The sequence below is a fragment of the Cheilinus undulatus genome, linkage group 17 (assembly GCF_018320785.1).
Source record: "Cheilinus undulatus linkage group 17, ASM1832078v1, whole genome shotgun sequence".
In the NCBI taxonomy this organism is placed as follows: domain Eukaryota; kingdom Metazoa; phylum Chordata; class Actinopteri; order Labriformes; family Labridae; genus Cheilinus; species Cheilinus undulatus.
Genome location: NC_054881.1, coordinates 31,487,448 through 31,510,326, shown reverse-complemented (window position 1 = coordinate 31,510,326; position 22,879 = coordinate 31,487,448). Strand labels below are relative to the sequence as shown.

At 38.6% G+C, this 22,879-nt stretch overlaps 1 long non-coding RNA gene across 3 annotated transcripts in view; it reads right to left on the bottom strand.

Moving 5' to 3' along the window:
* LOC121525028 overlaps positions 1–22,475 on the bottom strand; it is a 271,879-nt gene extending 249,404 nt beyond the window's left edge. For all 3 annotated transcript variants that reach the window (XR_005993189.1, XR_005993187.1, XR_005993188.1), the window contains exon 1: positions 22,241–22,475. This is a non-coding gene — a long non-coding RNA (uncharacterized LOC121525028). The remainder of the gene's footprint in view (positions 1–22,240) is intronic.
* Between the last annotated feature and the right edge of the window lie 404 nt (positions 22,476–22,879).

The following is a 22,879-nucleotide window of genomic DNA, read 5'->3' as shown; positions in this document are numbered from 1 at the left end:
TTTGACGATCACATTCAGAGAAAAACTGTCATGCAGCCACCTTTCTTTGCTGCTGTGGGTCTTTTGATTCTTCTTCGCTGCTCTAAAAATGATAGCCCGCGCATGCAGTGTTTTCCGTCAGTGAAAAGAAATTGATTTACGGTTTATAAGTGCTAACATTTAGCATGGCTAAACATAGCAAAATGTAAAGCTTAACCAAACAGTATCAGATCGGTCCATAAACTTGTGTTCTCGCAGATACCAATACCTGCATTTTAAGCAGTATCGTACGTATTTCCAAAACTGGTATCAGAATCGGAACAATACTAAAAATAGATCAGAATTTTTCCCAGCAGGTTACTTCTGCTATAAATCTCTTTTCTGAATCAGCATTTAGATGTATTAGATGCCATCATTAAATTGATATGACAAAAAATAATCTGCTAAATATCTCATGCCACATTAATCATTCTGATTTCTGTCAGTAGGGATGATGTCATTACCCACGCTGATGAAATCAGCAGGGGGTTACGTAAAGGGTTCCATATCTTTCTTTCTTTCATTGTATGTGTACAAGATAACTCGAGAACGGAAAGTCGGATCTTCAAACTTTCAGGGAATATTTGGATAGTGACAGGGAAGAATTGGTTAGATTTTGGTGATGATCCGCGCACCCGTTCAGTTTTTCTGACTTCGAAATTTTGAACAGCATAGTAATCAATGGGAGCGTGAGTTCCTCGGTGGCGCTGCTTCAGCGTGGGTCTGCCGCCTCAGACGGCCATTCTAGTTACCAATGCACTGGTGCAGGGGACTAACATTTTAAAGGGTGAAAACAGAAGTGCTGTGTATTTGTACTGCTGATGGTGGCTAAATGATGTTTGGCCCATCTTGATTATTCTACAGGGCACCATGTCAATGTTGTCTTTTCATAAACACAGTATAGGTGTAACCTATAACCCTTACTGTGTTTAAGGCAGCCATGAAACATGTCTGGGATCGAACAATAAAATAACTTATTTCAGGCTCTAAGCTCACCTCTGAGGAGTAATTTAGGTCTTTGGCAGAGCACGGGAGGGTTGTACTAAAGTGCTGTTTGGGTTGTAACATCATCTTCACAACGATGTCTTATCTGATTATATCAACAGAACAAAGGTGTAGCAGTGCTGAAAGTGCAAGGTGAGATTCCCTAAAGCGTGTGCTAAACATGTTTCTCCCTTCTCTGCTACTCAAAAGGGCAGAATGTCGTATTAAACACTGAGTGTTTGGCCGTACAAGGTTTTCTATCTCTAGGTCCAGGCTCTTACTTATTTACTTTGTCAACAAGGCCTCATGGCATTTTACTCTGGATCGTATGTTTTCTTTTAACAGCTTCTTAGTCTACAGAATGTTTTCCAGGCTCAGCTCTCAATCTTGTGATTACTTTCTCACTGCCAGAGGAAGTGCTTGCAAGGATGCAGAGTTCATGTATCAAAGACAGCCAGCAACTTTTCAGGTATTTTTCACTATGAAACATATCAGACATGAAACAGATTCATATTACAACTGATAGTAAATCAGCACAGATTTGCTGAAGTCATTAAAATTATTTATGGAGATTAAAGTAATTAAGATGTTGTTCTGTTACCAAGTCCATTATGTATTCTAAAATGGATCTAAAAGGGTGTTAAATGAAATCTCCGTACACTCAGCTAGGGCTCAATATTCTGACTTAATGTAGTGTTTATGTCATTTCAGAACTGTGAGACAAGTGAAAGATCATCAAACCAAAATCATGTCTCCATCAGATGTTGGCCACAAACTCAAAAGCCCAACAGAAGTGGAAACACTATATACATCAATACTTCTGTAAAAAAGCAGCACAAGACAAGCAACCTTTTTATTGTCAGTGTACTGAATACACGTAGCTTTCCAAAAAGGTTAGCTAGGCAATCTGAGAGCTCAGAGGTTAGAGATTTGTCTAAGGGTTCATGACAGTACAGAGCGTTTTTAAAACATGGTTAGGCACAAGTACAAGGAGGGGGTCTAGAGGTTCTTCCAAGAATTTATTTTTTTTAATCCAACTCAGAACCCCCTGCATTGTGGTGATAATTTATTCATCATCTGCTGGAATTTAATTATGCACAAGAAAAATGTGACGTTAATCCCTCTTTTGTGAGGGCTACGTTGTGATAGAATGTGTATTTTGCCACAAGATCATTATTTAGAGTTTACTGTAAAACACAAATCTAATAGGAGAAGTATGTTTAAAGCTTCAACACTTAAATCTAATCAAAATTTTATAAGGTTGAAGCTTAAGTCATAATACTTAAATTACAGATCAACAAATTATTAATATGTTTAGAAATGTCCCCACGACACAGCAAATAATTCTGTGTGTTTGTTTCAAAGAAACATATTTAAAATATTTTTTTAATTTTACACACTATGGGAATACATGCCCTTTTTACTTAACTCTCCAGAAAGTTTGAACATTTTCCAAAAAAAAAAAAAAAAAAAAACCCTAACCTTTTTTTTTTTTTTTTACATACTCCTTCTTGTCTTGCTTTCTCTTTCTTCCTCAGAGGGAGGTGTTGCAGCCTTCAACACAATTCCCCTTGTTATGCAATTATCAGTGATGCAGTAATGCACCCTGTGGTGCATCTTGTTGTGCATCTTTTTTTCTATCAGCCAGAGAGAGAAACAGTGACAAAAGCAAAATAAAACAATTAAACAACTTCTTAATGCTTGCTGTGTGCACCTTATTGTACTGCCACCAGTGTTTTTTTAATGATTTCTGAAGCAGCTTCTAATAAAGATGACCCTATCTATGCAATTCTTTGTTTTGCTTTCAACGACTTTGCTAGTATCTTTAAACACTAAAATCTCCCCCGGCCGAGCATGCCTGCCTCTCCCTGCTCTTTCACAAAGCAAGCAGGTGCAGGTTAGCGCCAACAATAGAATAAGTAGCAGTTCAACTGCTTAACATTACAAGCTAATCAGCCAATCACATGGCAGTAACTCAGTGCATTTAAGCATGTAGACGTGATCAAGACTTGCTGACATTAAAACCAAGCATCAGAATGGGGAAGAAGGAGGACTGTAGTGACTTTGAACATGGCGTGGTTGCTGCTGCCAGACGGGCTGGTCTGAATATTTCAGAAACTGCTGATCTACTGGGATCTCTAGGGTTTACAGAGAATGGTTCAAAAAAGGGAAAATATCCTGTGAGTGGCAATTGTGAGGACAAAATGTCTTTTTGATGTCAAAAGTCAGAGGAGAATGGGTAGACTGGTTGGAGATGATGGAAAGGCAACAGTAACTCAAATAACCTTTGTGGTAAAACTGAGTTTCACATCATAGATGTGCAGCCAACAAATCTGTAGCAACTGTGTGATGCTTCCATGTTAATGGACAAAATCTCTGAGCAATGTTTCCTATACCTTGTTGAAACTATGCCATGAAGAATTAAGACTGCTCTGAAGGTAAAAAGGGGTCCAACTCGATACCAGCAAGGTGCACCTATAAAGTGGTCGGTGAGTCTATAGCTGCACTTGTTAAAATCAGTACCCAATACCCAAGAATCATGTTTCTTTTTCAGGACAGGTGGACAAAAAGCATTTTGTGAACATTTTAACTTTTCCATGAGTCTTTGTTAGAAACTTGTCTTGATGATTCTATGCAGTAGTAGACATGAAAATGGTTTTTTTATCAGTACAACTTAACCGGGTTGACTTTAGACTTTTCAAAAATTTTGAGGGGTGCCTTGTCAGAACACTCTTCTAGACCACTGCAGAGTCCGACATTATGGTATATACGGCATAACAGTTGCCCGATTACCCGGGGCAACTTCAAAAAGCCAATGGGCAAGTAAAACTTGTGAGGACTTGCCTGATCGGGCAAGTACCGCTCTAAGCTTTTCTATTTATTAATTTTATTATTTTCCTCTCTCGTTTCTGTTACTACGGAGCCTCTGAGCAGCCAGCTGCAGTATGTCGATGCCTTCATTGGCTGAGCATGTCAGTTGACATGCAGATGTCAGACATAAGTAAGACTCACTGGACGGAAAAGAAAATGGCGGAATGCTCACAGCCAAAGACAGCGTATGAGAAGGATAAACGGTGCAGAACATTTCTTCCATCATGGAAAGAAACCTATTCATGGGTGGAATACGATGCCTCAGTACAGACTATGTACTGTCTTGTGTGTAGAGAGTTCCCAACAAAAGCCGATAAGAAAGGAGCATTTTTCTGCGGAAACGATAGCTACCGAAAAAAGAACTTAGAGAGCCACGACAAATCAATTCAACACAGAGCTTGCGTCGAGGCTAAAAAATGACAGACTGTTCCTGGACCAATGGACCGTTGTGTCCAAAGACTTTTTGAGGAGAGCCACAATCAGTTAAAAAAGGTGTCTCACAACTGCTTACTATGTTGCGAAGACAGAGCAGTCGTTCGCCTGCTACCCACCACTGCTTGATCTTCAGGCGACAAATGGAGTTGACATCGGGGGAAAATACAGGACTGACCAAGCTTGCCGAAGGTCAGTGACAATCTACGTAAACTATTTAACTAAAGCTAAATTTATAACTCTTGCCAAGAGAATCAGAGCTAACCTTGCAAGCTAAAGCTAGCAATAGTTAGCTTCATGGTTAGCTTTGTATTTAATGAATCTTATGTCTGTCAAATCCTCCTGATAAGTTAACTACTTATAGCTGGTGAAGGTTTCATAACGGCGATGAAAACGCAAATGACCAACATAATTAAAATTGTAAAACACAGTTGCATTGCTGGGTCAAGTATGAACTGCAGTAATGTCACAGTAAGATTTATGTTGTTGGATTCAGATTCATTGAAGTCATCTGTGATGACATCTGGGAGCCTTGCTACCATAATATAAAGGCAGCCAGGTTGATCAGTGTCCTGCAGATGCTGCAACGGACGTCAGTGTGAGGGACCTGGAGGGCGTATACATCAGATTTCTGAAAGATGGGCAGCCAGTCAAAGTGTTTGTTGCATTGGAACAGCTAAAACATGCCACAGTAATAGGACACCGTGAGGCCATTGATGCTGTTAAGATGATGCATCTATAAATTATTTTTTAACAACCTCAAGCATAAAAAGAAGCATCAGTAATACTTTTAAAATGTATAATGATAAATGTGTTTTATATTAACTGTCAAGTATTTTTAAATTATTTTGTTAGCCCTAAAGAGAGCTGGGCTACATGACTGGAAGGAGAAGACAGTCGGCTTTGGCTCAGATGGGGCTGCTGTGATGGTCGGGCGATGTGGGGGCGTGTCAACCCTTCTGCGCCAAGAAAATCTACATCTGATTAACATCCAATGCCTTGGTCATGGATTGGAACTGGCAGCCCTGGATACCATCAACCAGCATGCTAGCATGAAGAAAGTAAGTGAAATGTATTCATGTTGACACCAGTTATGTGAGTGTCTTTAGACAAGCAGTGCAAGGAGTAGCTCTGTCAAGCGAGAAATGGAAAAAATGTTATCCTGATTTCCTGTATAGGTAACTGACTTACTGCGGGGCCTGTACAAGCAGTACCACTATTCGCCAAAGGCCTAGAGAGAGCTGTGTGAATTAGAGATCCTGGACATCAAGATCTGGAAGCCAGCCAATCTTGGAGGGACAAGATGGCTCCCCCACACTGAAAAAGCACTCAACACCTTGATAAAAGACTACATTCCCACATGGAAAACACACCTGAAACAAGGTAAATCATGACTAGCCATATGATGTGATGTAGGTGAATCAAACTAATCATTACTCTGTTTTAAGTTAGTATTGCTAATCCTCTCAAAGATCTGCCAGTGCTGACATGATTGGAAGAGCCAGGCAGTGCACACAGCTGCTGAGGGACTACAGACAGTTGCTGTTCATGGTGTTGGTGCAAGACATTCTGCACGTTCTGAGTTGGTGTGTATTTATACTTTTACCAATGAGTAAAGGTAATGTCTCATAAAAAATATAGCCTCATTTTTATGAGACATTATTATGTGGTGTGGTGGGTCTATGGAGGTTACTTATGTGTCTTATTTATTTCAGGACAGGTTCTTTTATTCATGTAATTTTAGGGGTGCTTTTGACATGAGCAAATACATTCAGTGACTGTGATATCCTGTTTGTTCTGTGGAAGTAAAATTTTATGTTTTATTCAGTTAACCTATATTTCTGCTGTGTTTTAATAAGAATCCATATGTTCTCTACTGTCTCTTCACACCTCATTGTTAACCTACTCTACCTGCCACCTTCACCCAGGAAATTACAAAAAAACGCAAATCCCAACTGATCGCATCCTGTACCCCATGTGACCAAATGTTGTCTTGTGACTTCATTCAATTCTGTGAATCTTTAAATGCAAATGTTGAATGCTTATTGAAAGTCTTCACACTGATTGCATCCTGTACCCCATGTGACCACATGTTGCCTTGTGACTTCCTTTTATCCTGCGAGTCTTTTTGATCAGCCTTTTGTCATTCTCAAACCCTGCTTTAAAATCCCACCTCAATCCTTCTTTGACAGTAGAGAATCTTACCAGCAATGCTGTAAGTTTCTTCTCTCCATTGCACAATGAAATAAAGCTCATCTGAACCAGCCACAGAATTTGGACCTTAATTCTTGCTTCTACAGTTCCATCAATGGTTTTTCAATTGCAGTCTAAGCTTGAAGCTACAGGAGGATGGGTGACCTTGCCCAGTGCATTACATGCATTTGAAACAGCACTGCTGTTATTGACAAGCATGGCCACGACCCCAGGAGAGTTTCTAGAGCACTTCTTGGAGGACAGAGGATGGGCATTTCCAATCTGTGCCCCTCCTCAACTTTAGCCAGGAGAGCAGAGATAGGTTCAACAGATAGTTCTTGCAACAAAGACATTGCACATTTCTAAACATAGCACCACCTGTTCACCACAGCCTACAGTCTTCACTAAACCACCCCTTACACTCATCCTACCCCTCACATAGTTTGTCCATGTATATGTGTTCCTGTAAAGCGTCCTTGTGTTTCTTGAAAGGCGCTATATAAATTCAAGATATTAATAATAATAATAATAATAATAATAATAATAATAATAATATTAAACATGAGCCTCTAGTCTTTAGGTAAATGAAAGGGAGCATTTATAAAACAAACCATCTATTTCCAGAAAGCCTTTCTGATTATGTTGTGAGCTTATCAGTTACAGCCTGAAGGCAATAGGGAAAAATGTGTTTATGTTTTGGGTAGGCAAAATCATCACTTTCAGTTATTTCAGTTAAGATTTAATACATTTGAATAAAATTTCTATGACATATTTTAGACAAGTCAAAGTATGTTTATATGACATTCACCAGTGTTTTCCTTTGATTACCTACAGATGGCATGCCTTCCATCTCAATTTCCCTGAATGCACCCCTCCAATCCAGATGTCATTAACTTCTGCTGCATTTTATGTCACAGGATGAAGACTGAGCTACTGGACACAGTCCAAGGAAGTCTGTGTAGGCATTTCAAGGATGTGGAGACCAGAGAAGTCTTAAAGGCAGCTTCCAGTCTTGTGGATCCAAGGGAGTGGCCCTCAGACAAGCAAGACTTGGCCCGGGACGGCAGCGACCTCCTCCACACCGTCACTGACCACTTTGCTGAAGTACTGGACCAAAGTGGATGTGATCTTAGTAAGGCAAAACATCATGAATGGCCAGCTGCGAAGGTCCTGATTAAGTCCCCGCCGCAAGGACAGCAAGCCAGAGCATGGGAGGATTTCTTGCTTGACCCAGATCAGCAAAAGACTTTCTCCAACCTCTTGATGGTTGTGGAGTTGATCTTAGTCCTTCCACTGTCCACTGCAGCATGTGAGCGTGGTTTCAGTGCAATGAAAAGAATAAAATCTGATTGGAGGAGCCGGCTATCTGTCAAAGTGTTGACCAGATTGATGTTTTTGTCCATTGAAGGGCCTTCGGTTCAAGATTTCAACTGCGATAGAGTGTTAAACAGGTGGCTTAGCTGCTCAGAGAGGGCAAGGAGGGTCTACGCATTACAGTTACAGGGTGAAACTGTAATTGCAATTTTCAGTGCGCTAATAAAGTTAATAAATACAGTTTTCAAAAGAAAGGCAAGTTGTGTATTGCTTTCCACATTCGACAGGCAATGGATTTTAGTTCTAAGTATGTTGTGAGCAAAATGTATGCACCTGATAGCTAAAAAAAGTACCTCCTAGACAGGGCAAGTAGGAATTCAGATGGGGCAAGTAGATTTGGGAAGCACTTGCCCTGAAGGGCAAGGAGGAAAACACCTTAACGTCGAACCCTGCACTGACATATCGAATACCAAGTAAACAAAATTTTAACCAGGGCTACCAAAATGATGTTAATCTTGATTGAGTACTTGCACAAAAAAATGTATTAAAAAACACACACACACACACACACACACACACACCCCCACACACACACACACACATTAATCACACAGGCCTTATATATTATTGTTTCTATAACTGTCCAGTTTAGCTCAACATTGCCTGGCCTTTTAATCATTGTTTTTTTATACATCAGAAACGTTAGCATCTAGGATTGATTAAGGGAGGTCAGGGTGAAACAGATCATTTGTTAGCATTTCTCTCTCCACATAAATGATTTATTTATGGTAACCATATTTTTTTTTTTTTTGTGAACAACACACATTAGTTCTTTACAAATCCCAACCAAATAAGTATGGCCACTGCATCCTGGTCAGCTCTGACCCAGTTATTTCAGTAGAACAAAAAGAGGTTAAAAATAATAATGCTGCAAAAAGCTGGTCATGTTTATTTATATTATATTATGAATATACAAGTTCATGCAACAAGGACAGCTAATTCTTTTTGATTATTTTAAACAACTTCGTTGAAGAGAGTAGAGCAGAGGATATGTGCACCACTGCACACAAAAGGGGAGGAACAAAAGAAGCAAAACTGAATTTAACCCTCTGTCTTAATGATAACTGTTTACCAGGGAAGTGTGTAAATAACTCAATCAGTTCAAGTACCATGTATCAAAAAGACGCACTTCACAAAATGATTAAATAAAACATCTGGAGCCACATGCCCTGTTACCTTGGCACGCACTCTGCACATCAGCATGTGCTTGGTCTGAACTTATTCATGCATAATGTGATTTTTATGATGTGATGGTAATACTGTATACCACAAGAAAAATCGTGGGGCGGTTTAACAGCATTAAAAACTGGATACTGTCCAATCTTATTTTCAATACAACAACTGTAGCCTTGGGATATTTGGACCTGTACTTGGCACCAAAAAGGAAGAAAATACATATTTTTCTATCGCTACAGTGATGTCAGATGATGCATTTAGCACGGCACAACATGTTAGTGGCTGTCATAACAAGGAGACATGTATTTGAAGCTCTTCATGGGTTGATTTAAGACCTGCTCAGTCTGCGCAGCCACCAGTGTTTAAGAGCCTTATAAATGCCTCATTGCACACATTTGCTTTAATGACCGAGGGGCCTGGCAGCAGCAAATGTCAGCAGTGACTTTGACACATATGGCTAAAGGGGTTTAGGATGGTTTCATGTCAAATTTTTGGTCAAGCTGCCAGAAAACTGCATTGTTTGCTCCAGTTTAGCCAATATTATGTATCAACATGGAGAGCGCCCCCTCCCCCCACCCCACCCCACCCCAGACCTAGTTAAGATTAGTTTGTTCTCAAAAGGAAAATTAGTTGTCCATCAGCTTAACACCTCTACTGAGAAATCCGCAGAATGGTAGGCACCAAAGCTACACTTCACATTGTAGCAGATGGGTACACATGCTCCACATAATTTCACAAAGTTAAAGAAAAACCAAGCTGAAAATAAGATAAAACAAACCGGTGATGAGGTAAATGTATGCAATACAGAGAAAATTCACAGTGATACTTTTCTGCTAACAAGTCTCTTTGTTTTACAACTACATAGGCACATCAAGTGTAAAGTAATGTAATGTTCTTGCACTACTGCAGCACACTGATCAGCTGTTAGGATCTGCAGGCAACAAACACAACTAAACCTCAAAAAAGGTGAATATTGTATACATTTAACCTGATTTATTTTAGCATGTTTTTCTTAAAAATAGCTTAATTACATGGAATCCAATCTACTACAATGTGTAGCTCTAGTGTCTATCTACCATTAAGCACACTCTCTCCCTGGCCATAGTAACTAGCATCTTGTGAGGTACTACTTACAAGTACCTAATACTATTATCCCTCTTCAAAAATATCCGTTTGAAGCATCAGTCTCTGTTACAAATTTACCAAGACATTCTGTTTGACTTTAAGGGGGCACACCAGCTCAAAGGTGCTTTCTATAGGCCTTTAATAGCCACAGAAATGTTTGCAAGAATCATGGCAGCTTAATCAACCCTGCAGCTTTAAAAAGGAAATTAAAGTCTTCCACACATACAGAAGACTGATCTCCCCGTTACCAATCAAAGACAAAACCTTCCGAGTTGCATAGAAATGTGTCACTTGTGATCTTGATTTCCTAGATCAAAGGTGACTTACAGGTAAGGGTGAACGAGAGGACGATTTCAATTGCAATTCTATAATCGTCTTTCCTTAATGGTTCTCAGTGGAGCAGGGATTTATGGTTAAAAAAGGGGGAAAATCAGAACTGCTTAAAAGAAGTCAGTAATATTGAACAGCTTTGGATTTTTTAAATAACCATTTCTGAGTTAAATGGTTTTTTTGCAAAATGTTGTTTTCATTGTTGCAATGATGTTAATCTGCTCTTTCATTGTTCAACAGGACTTATTAACAAGATGCTTCATCTCCTTGCATGACATTTACAACAAGGCCTGGACCTTGGTCATGATTTAAAAAAACATGAAATAAAAGAGAAAAAAAGTAAACCATGTAATCACTGATCTCCAGGCATTTACTTCATGAAACTGCTTAAAGTGATCCAAGTTTGCCTATCTCTTTCTCCTTTTATTTAACGGGTTAATATGCAACTGATTTTGACCGACTGACTGGACTGACTGATGGACAGACAAGCTTAATACAGTCCCACACTGCATAAACTTTATTGTTAGGGTAAAGACCCGTTTTGGTGATAGATTTTGTTGTTTCATTCACCATTTAACTCTAATTAGGGGTGTGATGAGATCTCATGCCATGAGATCTCACGAGATCAAAACGTCACGAGATTTCTCAGGTGTACATCTCGCGTGATCAATATTGCCCAGGCATCAGGAGCAGCAGCTCTCCTGACAAAAAACAATACCAAACTGGAAGTTATAAAAGATCATTAAGATACCCTGGACTTTTTAAAATTGTTGGTTTGACAGCTAATGAAGAAACGGAGCTGATCCGTGACCTAGGGCTGGGCAATATATCAAATATACTCAATGTATCCCGGCTTTTGCCACCCATGCTGTATAAAATGACTATACCGCGAATATCAGAGTATAAATTATGTGGAAGTTTTGAGGCGTCAGCGTGCGTTTCTCGCTGGAGTTTCGCTTCTCCCATTGTCCCTGAATGCATCCTCACAGCAGAGAGCTCACTCTCTCTCCTGCACGGCTGCACCCATCCAGAAAACTCCTCTGCACGTGTACGTCAGCAGCGAGAAGCAGGGAAAGAGGAAGGTAAACAGAGCAGCGTGGCTAGTTAGCGGGGAGTTAGCTGACTTTTGAGACAGCAAGAAACAACGCTGGATCTGCATCGTTGAGCAGTCGTTCAACTTTGAAAAGGAAGAGGTTGAACTCACGCGGTATTCGTTAAAATATGCCACAAGATGACTCTGAGACAACGGCAACAGTAACACAACACATCGCTAAAGACATGAGCCCAGTGTTGTATAAAAAAAAGACACTTCACCCAGAATACGAGATTTACCTGGACGCGAGCATTTTGCTAAAAACTCCCTGCCAGAATCGTGCATTTTAGAGAGAAGACGGCCCAGCAGCAGAAAAATGTAATCCACTTCTCCTCAACTACGGAGACTTATCTCAGCCTTACAGTTCAAAACACTGACAGCCAGGAGTTCAAATGTTCCTGCCTCCAGACAAGCTTGTTGTCCCCTATAATCACACAGGACAGTTTCTTGAACAAGGTCTAAAGACACTCATGTTATGAACTTGTTGGAAACTGCTCCAGCATTCATCAGCACAGATGATGGACTAATCAGAGCTGTGAGCCTGAATGGAGGACTAGACTGCAGGGTTTTAGCCATTTACTGCATGCATGATTGGTGAGTTCTGTGTAGGTTTGCTTCACCCTTGATGAGGAAAATAATCATTTTATAGTCAGCAATAGTAAACATAACACAGAACACATTTCAGGACTTTCCATACACTGTAAAAGACCAAGTATTTCATGATTTATGTATTTTTCATTTATTAGTAAAAGATTGAACGAAGTCTTTTTCAAAATAAAACTGCTATATTTGACTTTATATTGATTTTTACTTTCTGCAAACAATTTTATTAAAAACCCAATAGAACAGTCTATTTTTATCACCAAACTAGTGTCCTTTGGGGCTGAATAAAACATTATACAGCTGCTGAGAAGCCATTTCAAAATTTTGCGATGTATATCGTGTATCGGGATATAGCAAAAATATATTGGTATATCAATTTTAGGCCATACTGCCCAGCCCTACCATGACCCATTCACATCACACTCCATCCCCGGCCCCCTCCTTCGCATGTGCTACTTGGGGCCGTGCTTGATCCACAAATGCATAATAAGTTCATCATAATGGTGTGAAATGATTAAATGCTGCTGCTGGAAACCTGTGCAGTCTCCGCGAGTTCATGTCTGCATGCAGACTTGCTCATAGTGACTGTATCTGTGACTTTGTAACTTTGACTCAGTAGCTGCTTCATCATGTCTCCTTCTCTTCTCACCATCTCCCAGTTACACATCCATCAGCTTTTGGCTTTGCTATCATCAATCAAGCTTAACATGAGTAGCGTGACAGGCCAATGTATACTGCAGCGGTGAACTTAGCAAAACAAACTTTCTTTCAGCGCCAAAAGTCCATTGTTAGCTCCAAAAATTGCAGTTATAGGCCCATTTAAATGCGCCCTGCTTGTTGTCTGACAGCAGACAGAGCAAAGACACACACTCACCAACACACACACCATCTCACATGCTCATGTGTGCGTCGTGTCCAACACTGTCAAAGCTCATATGAGAAAGACCACAAAACCATAAAATAATCTGTTTCTCTAAATTACAGCAAACGTGTAATTGACAGAAATATTTCTTCTGAGTGTTTTATATATGGATGTCCTAAAAGAGGATGAGAAATTGACTTTACTGATGCAGCTCTTTACATTTCACTCCATTGTAAATAGTTTTTAAATTACTTTCAAAATAATCTAAATGCCTTTATTATAATTATTATTGTAGCAATGAGTGCATAGTGTAGTAAATTAAAGATGTGGTAGACTTTTAAATTGAAAGTTCTGATTTGAAGAGCATTAAAATGTACAGTTTGAGTCAGAGTTAGACAAGACAAACTGTGTGTAAGCACTGATAGCCTATTTAATATGAGGAGTTAGTTTAAACATTTCTGAACAGACCTGAATGATTTGCAGTTACGACTTTCAGCCATATAAAGGACATATATTCCACTCATATTTTTTCCAACATTATTTTAAAAAGTGTAAAATCTTGTCTCGTTGGCCTGAATCTTGTCTCGTCTCATGAGATAAGCGTCTCGTCACACCACTAACTCTAATGTTGCTAATGTTATCATTACACTGTATTAGAGAGAAAAGAGGGATCTGTTCATTTCGATTAGCTTTATAAACATTAGGACCCAGTGTGATAGTACAATATGGGCCCAACTCTAATATTGTTCAATGAATAACTAATAATGTTGAAAATATTATCCTATTATTCTGAGAATCAGCAAATATTAAAGAGGTGTCAAAACAATGGGCCAACCATGGCCCTTGGTCCTTTTGAATTGGCTGGCAAGAAATCTATAAAAAGGTCCACATAAGAACATAAAACTTGAACTTGATTTTATATCTTAGTTTGACTAGGAATGCTAAATATTTATCCAATATGTGGACATTTACAAATTAATTTTAGCTAACACCAATATATAAATGTAATTCAGTCCTTGAAACACAGTCTAAGGAAGAACAAAGAGACAAACTTCAGACCCTAGAACACACTTTACAGTATCAGTAGTTGATGACCAAAGAAAAAAAAGACTTCAACTTATGCATGTCTGTGGATTCTGCCTAATACTCCCAAAAGATTGAATAAAAACAAAAGGATTACAGCAGCAAATACTAGCCTGACTTGAGCTCATTTTCTCCTGTGTCTGATCTGTCTCAAGGTCTGATTTCCAAATCACATTGCTCTAATCATCCTCAAGCACCAACACTTGTCAGTTTCCCGCAGTTTGCTCATTTTCTGTCTGAATGTGGGGATTAACCAACAGGTTCTCTCTTCTTAGGCTGTTTTGGTTTTGTTTTTGAAAGTACATTCACTTACTAAGAACATAATCTGATTACTGATTGGTTTTAGAGTTGTAACAGATATTTTATATGTTGTGCTACAAGTTTTTCTTCTGTGCTACAAAGCTGTCAACCTCTGTAGCCCCAGTGCTATGGGCAAAAAAAAACTTTACGTACTGCAATCTGTGCAGACACAGCACGCCGTGCCACAGCACAATGTCCAAGCTTACACCATGGGCGTATTAGGATACATGACTGATTTAAGCAAAGCCTCGAGGATTTTTTTTAACCGAATCACTTGAATAATTCGAGGAATCGTTTCAGCCCTAATGACATTAGAATAATTTGGTCTCTACATGTTTGTTTTGTCATTCTTACCAGTTTATAAACTAGGGATGAACAATATTATTAACATGATATCTGTATGGGCAGATATCAGCTCAAAAAAGGCAATCATCAACTACATATGAAGGAATTACGCAGGAATAACAGAGAACATTTATAGACTATGTTTGAAAAGTTGTAACTGTAAAAAGACACAAAAGAGGATATTATAACTTAATATATTATTATTATTATTGTAACTTATAATATTCACCCTATATACTAGGGCTGGGTGATTATGGCAAAAATGAAGATCACGATTAATTGAACCTTTTACCTCGATTACGACTGAAGGACGATTATCCCACTCCCCACCCCTGAAAAACAAATTGATATAAATTAATATATTTGTAGGCACAGTGTTTTAATATCTAAAAATATATGGAAATGAATATTGGGAAATGTTTGGTTATTGTTTTTGACGGTAACCTGCAAAAAAATCTGCATGAGAAAGAAACATAATAAAAACATGGATCAGGATCCTGCCATAAAAAAATATTTTTATCACCCAGCCTTACTTCCAGGAATTTGCTGTTTAACTTGCTAGAGCATGTGATGAGATATCTAGCAGCACTGATGATAGTAGTGACCAAGTGTGCCCATTTCCTTTTAACTGTGCACACGAGTTTCAGATCATGCAGAAATTACTTTTCGCTGTCGATCTTCTGTATTGACAAAACTTCAGTGAACAGGATGAGTGGTGGCTGATTATGATAATGTGACCTTTTCTGCTTGACTGGCCTCTATTAGAAATACTGAATAATTGATATGCATGTTCACAATCCGTGTCAAATTTCACATGCATCATTTACTCAAGTTAAAAAAAAACATAAGTCCTGGAGCTCAGCTCTTACATCTGATTTACAAATAATGACAATACACATTCTACAGCATGCAGCTTAGGCATCATCTGCTTTAGAGATAATGCAACCACTCTTTTTCTTTTCAATCTTGACATAAAGTCTTTTCTAATCATTGCATGACTGAAATATCGTTTTTTTTTTTTTGTGATTTCAAAGTTTAAGGGGAAATCTTAACATATCAAAATGCTGCCATGAAATCGATTAGTTTAGTATTTAACCCTTTCTCTTGCTTTATCATTCGCTGAGCGACAGCAGCAGCAGACTAAGCAAGTTAGTAGACATGCCCACCCTCATCCCTCCTTCTGTGACTACCAGTTGTGTGGAAAACTGTCCATAATATATGTTCAGGACAAGTACTAATCAGACACCCAAACTGTATTAAATGGCTATTATTGATGTGAGGTGCATTTTTTTGTACCTAAAGTGTCAATTTAGTCCATCTGGATGTCCAAGCTCCTGACCCTATAGCTAACATGAAGCCCAGCTACCTTTCTTTCACATCAAGTGTTTGTACCCTGTTATCACTGTTTCAACCAAAGCTCTGGATCAAAGCCTTTGTTACTCTTACAGAAGCTTTTCTAGCGAACCTGGAGCTTGGGTGACTTTCCAAGGTCTTTAAAGATTAAATCAACACCAGTTACACTCATATTGAATGACTTTTTTGCCATTATTTCATCTTATTTCAATCGTCTCTGTCACAAGCTTAGCATTAGCCACCATCTCGAGTGTTTACTGTGTGAAAATCTTTGAGTCTGAATTTCCATTTAGTTTTATTCATTTTAACAAAGCTCCATAACTTTTTTAAAAAGTCAACTGACATTACTGCAGCACACTTAGCTTATGTATTCTTAAAGTTGTCCTGAACAAAAGGATATTCAGAGCTTGACTGCATGCCACAGGGTTGATGTTTTACAAGCTTTTTAAGACAGAAACTCCAGGTGAGACACAATCATAAAAATAAAAGTGTAGGTCTCAGAGCATTTAATTAATCTGTTTTTTTTTTATATATATAATGGGGGTGAAATCATTTCCAACATGGTAAATACTGCCCTGATAGCATGCTACACAGGTGAAGTAAAAATCAGTCCATAGAAAGGGGGGATTATAAAAAATGAATTTCAAGAACGAGGAGGCAGAAAAAGTTCATGACAAACTGTTGGTAGTCCATAAAATGCAATATTTAGAATGTAAAAAGTATACGCCATCACCATTGTGCTGAGATTTATCAATGCAGAACTATTATAGGCTTTAATATTAGTTGATTTATCATCTTATGTTTTTATAAAAGTGAAGGAATTTGTCCAACTAAAACTCTGAAAGCTTAATTTTATAATACAATAAAGAAACTTGTGCAAAGTAGAATTCTGAGTCAACCCTAAATTTTTCTCTTCAATACAGCCAGCTAATTAGGGTTTGATATCATATTACTGATGAGGACCCAGTTACATTAAAAAAAAAAAAAAAAAGCTGACAGATTGATCCAAAAAAAGATCTGGTGCTTCATATTTGTTAGAAAAACTATTGGCCCTCTAAACCCAGAGTGTAAATAACCCCTACACTAGGGGTCTAGGAGGTCTAGTAACAACATCAGAAAAAAACTGGCATTGTAATATTTTTTTCTTTTCTACTATATTGGGATTTCTTTCAATAAAAAAGAAATTCAGACAAACTTATTCACTTAACAATCAGCTATTTATCTTGGTTAAGGATCTTTTAGTCATTTAGCTACCTGACAGCAACTCTGGCGCACATACACCAACATCTGGAGGAAAAGTGGAAAGACAGCAGGTTGAGCAACATGCTTCTTTATGAACATTACAAACTTGTTGCTTGTTATTTTGCTACTTAAACAATTCCTAACAATGCACAAAGTAATGTTTTAGGGCTGCAGTAATCGATTCATTTTGTAATCGAGTACTCTATCGATTCTTCTGCCGATTAATAGAGTACTCTAATGAGAAATATTGCATTTTTTAAGCAATCATTTTTGCTTTTTTAAGATTAGTAGTACTAGACAAATAAGAAAAAAAGCTGGTCCCTTAAATTAACTACTTCTAGGCCTATATTAAAAATTAGTATTAACAGATTCTCTAAAGAAAATATATTTTACAAAGTGCAATTAAGTTCTGATGGCAATTTACATTTCTTAAAGTTACAAGGACAAGAAGTTAAATAATTACATTAGATTAAGCCATATTTGGGGTTTTAGGTAATTTTTGGTGCAAGCACTTTCTCTTCAGTTGTAGTTTGTTTTTATTCTTCAATTTGTCATTAAAGTAAAGGGACACTTAATTATTTTAAGACACTAGTTTATGCATGAATGTAATATTTCACATTCTAGTAAGAATAAAGTTCCATCATTCACACAGTGGTCTGATGTCTTAAAGGTGAACCTTTAGATTACAGGAAGATGGTCTATTTTTTCAAAGGGTGTTCACTTTTAATTTTTGCACATTTTTGTTTGTTAGTTCATCCACCATAAAAATGAGACCTTTAAAGACCATCCACTGACATGGAGAACACATTTAAAGGGATAATGCTGCTTCTATGACCTGTTGAATCCTGACTATATGATGATGAACTTTAACCTTTTCAGTCTCAGTCACTGTCTGTGGCAATAGCATGTTTCTATTCAAATGGTGTCAATCCATTATTAATATAAGTCTTGTCAAATTATTCAGGATGCTGAAATGTTACAATGAAGTCCAAGACCACTTTCAAGACTTCAGGCCTCCCTTCAAATATTCTGTCGACAGGGAATGAAGGATGAGGCATCAAAATACAGTTTCAGAAGATATAAAACAATAAAATAAAGTTACCATCAAGTTCACAGTCACACATTAATGAGTTTGAAACAGTTTTCTGCTCCATCAATGTTAACACGCTGTAATCAAGACGTCAGTGCGCTGAATTTTAAATAATTCATAAGTAAATGTATAACGTGCGCTCACGGAAGAGAGGGAGGGAGAGAGAGAAGGAAAGCACTAAAACAGGACTTGAGTCGTGACGCCTGACTGTCTTCTGTCAAACCGTCGGGTCAATCAGAAACATTTATGAAATTCCCTGAAGTCCGCAGACACAAACTGAGCGCTATCTCACACCAGCGACTCATGCAGGCAGCACGTAAACTTGGAGATCTGCGTAGGTTCACCGGTGCAGGCATAGTGCCATATCTGCCATGAAGCCATGGGCACTGGCTGCGTAAAAACACAGGACGAGTGCCTGTAAACATCACTGCATCATCTTCTCTTCCCTCATGATTTTTACGCCTCAAATCATGCATGTTAAGTTATAGTGGCAGCAAAAACAAGTGCATTGTACCACATAAGTATCCGTCTGTGCAAAACACACCGTGCAACACACAGCGCATGGGCGTATATGGATACGGGTCTGATTTAAGCAAAGCCTGGAGGCAGATAATTTGCCCCGAGGAATTTTTTGAATCAAATCACCCGAATAATTCGATGAATTGTTTCAGCCCTATAATAAGGTTTACTCTGGATCATCAGCCACATGAATGCGACGTTCAATTTAACAAAGCTCAGTGTGTTGAGCTCACACCCTACAGCACATCTGTGCCATTGACAGACAATATGAGCTGCAACAGCATTAACAAGCACCAAGATGCTGCTCATAGCAGAAATTATGGCTGAAAGATATGATCTATAACTGCTATGATGATATGATATTTAGGCCATATTGCCCAGGCCTACTGCCACTTCTGTGTTATTGGATGTGAACCAAAACGGTGAGTTTCCTCATTTCCATGAAAAATCCTCTCCGATATCACCGTCAGCAGTCAGAATTGAGCACTCTGTGTGTCTCCTGCATGTGCCTTCAGACTTTAAGGTGACACTGCTGTGGTACTTGTAAACTGGCACAATGTTAGGCCAGTTTACAAGAGTATATCCCCACTTACAGTAGCACCTCGTCCCAGTCCTCATTACAATTTGTTAACAACAAGGACATCCCATTAGTTTACTTTACAGCCCAAAGTAAAGAGTCACTAAACTTTTAATAACTTCGTAAGAAGGTTACTGTAAAGTTACAAAGTAAACCTGTTAACTAAACTTTTTTTATGGGTGGGGGCTACAATGTGAGCAACTGTTGGTGTGTGGTGATTCTAAGTGTTGCTGTGTTTGTTTTTATGTGATTTGTCTTTCACTCCTATGTTGCACTGTATGTTTAGAGTTGCCTAAGAGAGTTTTCTGTTATGACAAAAAAATAGTTATTTGAATGTGAATCTAAATAAAGATGTGTTTTGGCTCATACCAAGCAACAATGCCTACAAGATCAGTGAAGGGAAATGTGCATTATTTCATGAGTGAACTTTTAAGCAGAAGTAAATGCAGAGACTGAGCGCTCTGTCATTTTACCACAGTCTGTGCATAATTAGCCAGTTGTCAACTGAGAAACAGAATAGAGAGAGAAAGATGAAGTGGATGAGAAGTGGATTTGTGGATCGATGAAAAAGTATCACTGTTGTGTTAAATAAAATCACTGCCAATAAATTACTATGCAGATTTTTTGAGAAAAAGAAGCACCAATGAACACGCACATACCATGACGGTCCACTAAAAATGTCCTCTCTGTCCTCGTGACTGCATTTATCATGCAGGTGACTGACGAAATTTAGCTATTAAGTGCTGTGATTTTTTTCCACATCCTGGTGTTGACTTTGCGCTCTAAAAACTGAAGAAGTCCTGAAACTCACGGTCCTCATTAACTGTTTATATAGCACAGCATGTGATGAAGGGGCAGCCTTAACCCCTGAGTACCCCTGCAAAATTCATTTAAAAGCATGAGAGTGGGGGAAAAAAAGCCCAATGGCTGGGCCATCAGAACCAAACCAAAAACAGTGATAAACTAGAAAAGCACTCGGAGAGCGCAGACCTCCGCCATTAGCCCTATCTCCCAATAGTACAGAATCCTTTAAAAAAATTCCTGGATCCAGACGGTGATCCTGATCACTCCCAAAATTTCATCAGTTCTTCCTTATGCCAATTGTGACATTTCCTGAAAAATTCATCAAAATCCATCCATAACTTTTTGAGTTATGTTGCTAACAAACAAACTAACAAACCCTGCCAATCACATAACCTCCTTGGCAGAGGTAAAAAATTAAAAAAATAAAAAAAAAAGAGGCACACCCCCGTGGACTTACTGTATCATTGCATCCTGCACTTCTACTCATTAATTTGCCACTAAGAAACAGACATACTCAATTAAAAGAAGATGAGTTGGGTGCTGTAAGCTAGTGGTTAAGGCCACAGTCCCCATGCACAGAGGCTGCTGTCCAAAAAGCGCGTGGCCCAGGTTCAATCCTGGCCTGTGGCGCTTTTCAAGCCTGTTGTTCCCCACTCGCCCCTTCTGCAGTTTCCGACTCTATCCACTGTCCTGTCTCTCTAATAGAGGCATAAAAAATGATGAGATGGGAGTTAACAGTTCACATGGTGAGTCAACTGGCCATTAAACATTGGGGCCTGTCACAGTGATGTCTTGTGGCTGCACAGCACTACAAGCTCCTGCAGAGATGCTCTCATCTCATGCCTATTGAACAGAGAGACTTTCCCTGTTGGCAGAAAATGGTGGCTACAGCAACAAGGCTTTGCTCTTTGATAGGTCGAGACAGACACAAGAAAGCTGTTCAGTGCATCAGAGTTGCATATTGTTTTTCTGTCAAGCTCTCTTGCAGCTGGGCTAAAAATATAGTCATTATCTTATCTAATCTGCACAATGCATTATTCCACAGATTAGTTTCAACAAATTTAACTACAGGAATTATGTCTTGATTCTGCATCGACTATCAAACATGTTTCATTGCTCTCTTGAGTTGTGACTCTTTCCTGATCACTGCAGACAGAAATGGTTTACATCAGCAGGGATAATGTGATAAAGAAATCCATTAGTTGAGACATTTCACAGTTGTTATCTGAAGCAAAGGATCTTGTTGTCCAAGATATTACAAAATGTGAGGTTATCACCTCTGACTAAACCTAGCAACATTGTCAACAGAATCATGCAGATCCTTCAAGTCACACCAGCAGAGAACAACAATTTCTGAAGTAAATCCTAGTCAACTTTAACCGTAAAAATGTTTTTGAAAATTTGAGATTCTTCTCAGAATCTCCAGTGTTGCAAAAAGTTAAAAAGCAACAGTTAAAAAAGTTTGTGGTGGAAAATCAGCTCACACTGTAAAAGCTGAATAGTTTAGGATAATAACTGAAATTGATTTATTATGTGTTCGCATCTGCAAGTAAAACTGATAAAGCTCTCACTATGAGCCATTTTTTAAACATCTTTCCCATGGAAAAATTACATTTCTTTTTAACTTCTGGTTAAAAAACATCGGGTAGGCCTACTGTAACATACAGACAAGAAACCTATGCTACCAGTAGCAACACAATTTACAATATTAACATATTAGTGTTCTATGGCAGGCATTCACTGACAGTCAAGTCAGGGGGTTCATTATTCAATCCTAAAGTCTCAGCTTTAAGTTTGCAGAAACAAGAGAAAACAACAGTAGAAGCTCAAGTTGTTCCCAAAGTGGAGAAATTAAAGCTAGCTTACCTGCACATAAAGCAGTTGGCTTTTAGCCTGCAAGTCGTTGAGCTCCGTTTAGCTTACTCTAAAACACAGTGTGGCCTGTTATCTCCGTGAGAAGTTGTTGTAAAAAATTCCTGGAACTAAAATGGGGAATAATGTTCGACGGAGAACGTCGTATACAGCTGTGGTAGAGTCCAGTATCCAGTTCAGCATAAATAGACTGTTGACGTCTTGCAATCCATCCTCTCTGCAGCCCTGCTCTCACACACCTGTGACTCATTAGGTCATTAACGGAGTTCGACAAATGTTGCACGCGCTCCTTACTGATGGTGCGTTTAAGACCCCAGGAAATCCCAGCGACGTCTAATCAGAACTGCTTCAGCCTGCTAACGTTGTGACTCTGCAAATAGTAGAAGTGTTTTTTTAAGTTTCTTTTTCAGCATTATATATTTATATATGTTAATATTAACATTCGTAATTAATCTTGAAACTTTAACACGCTAAAAAAAAATTATGCAGTTTAATCATATGACTGAGTTTGACCACAACTTCCTCCAATAGTCCTTCAGCGTGAATGTTTACGTGCCTGGAGCTGAAGAGGTGAGAGGCAGGTCAGCAGTGATGAGTGAGGAGACAGACCCAGGTCTGCTTAACGGCAATTTT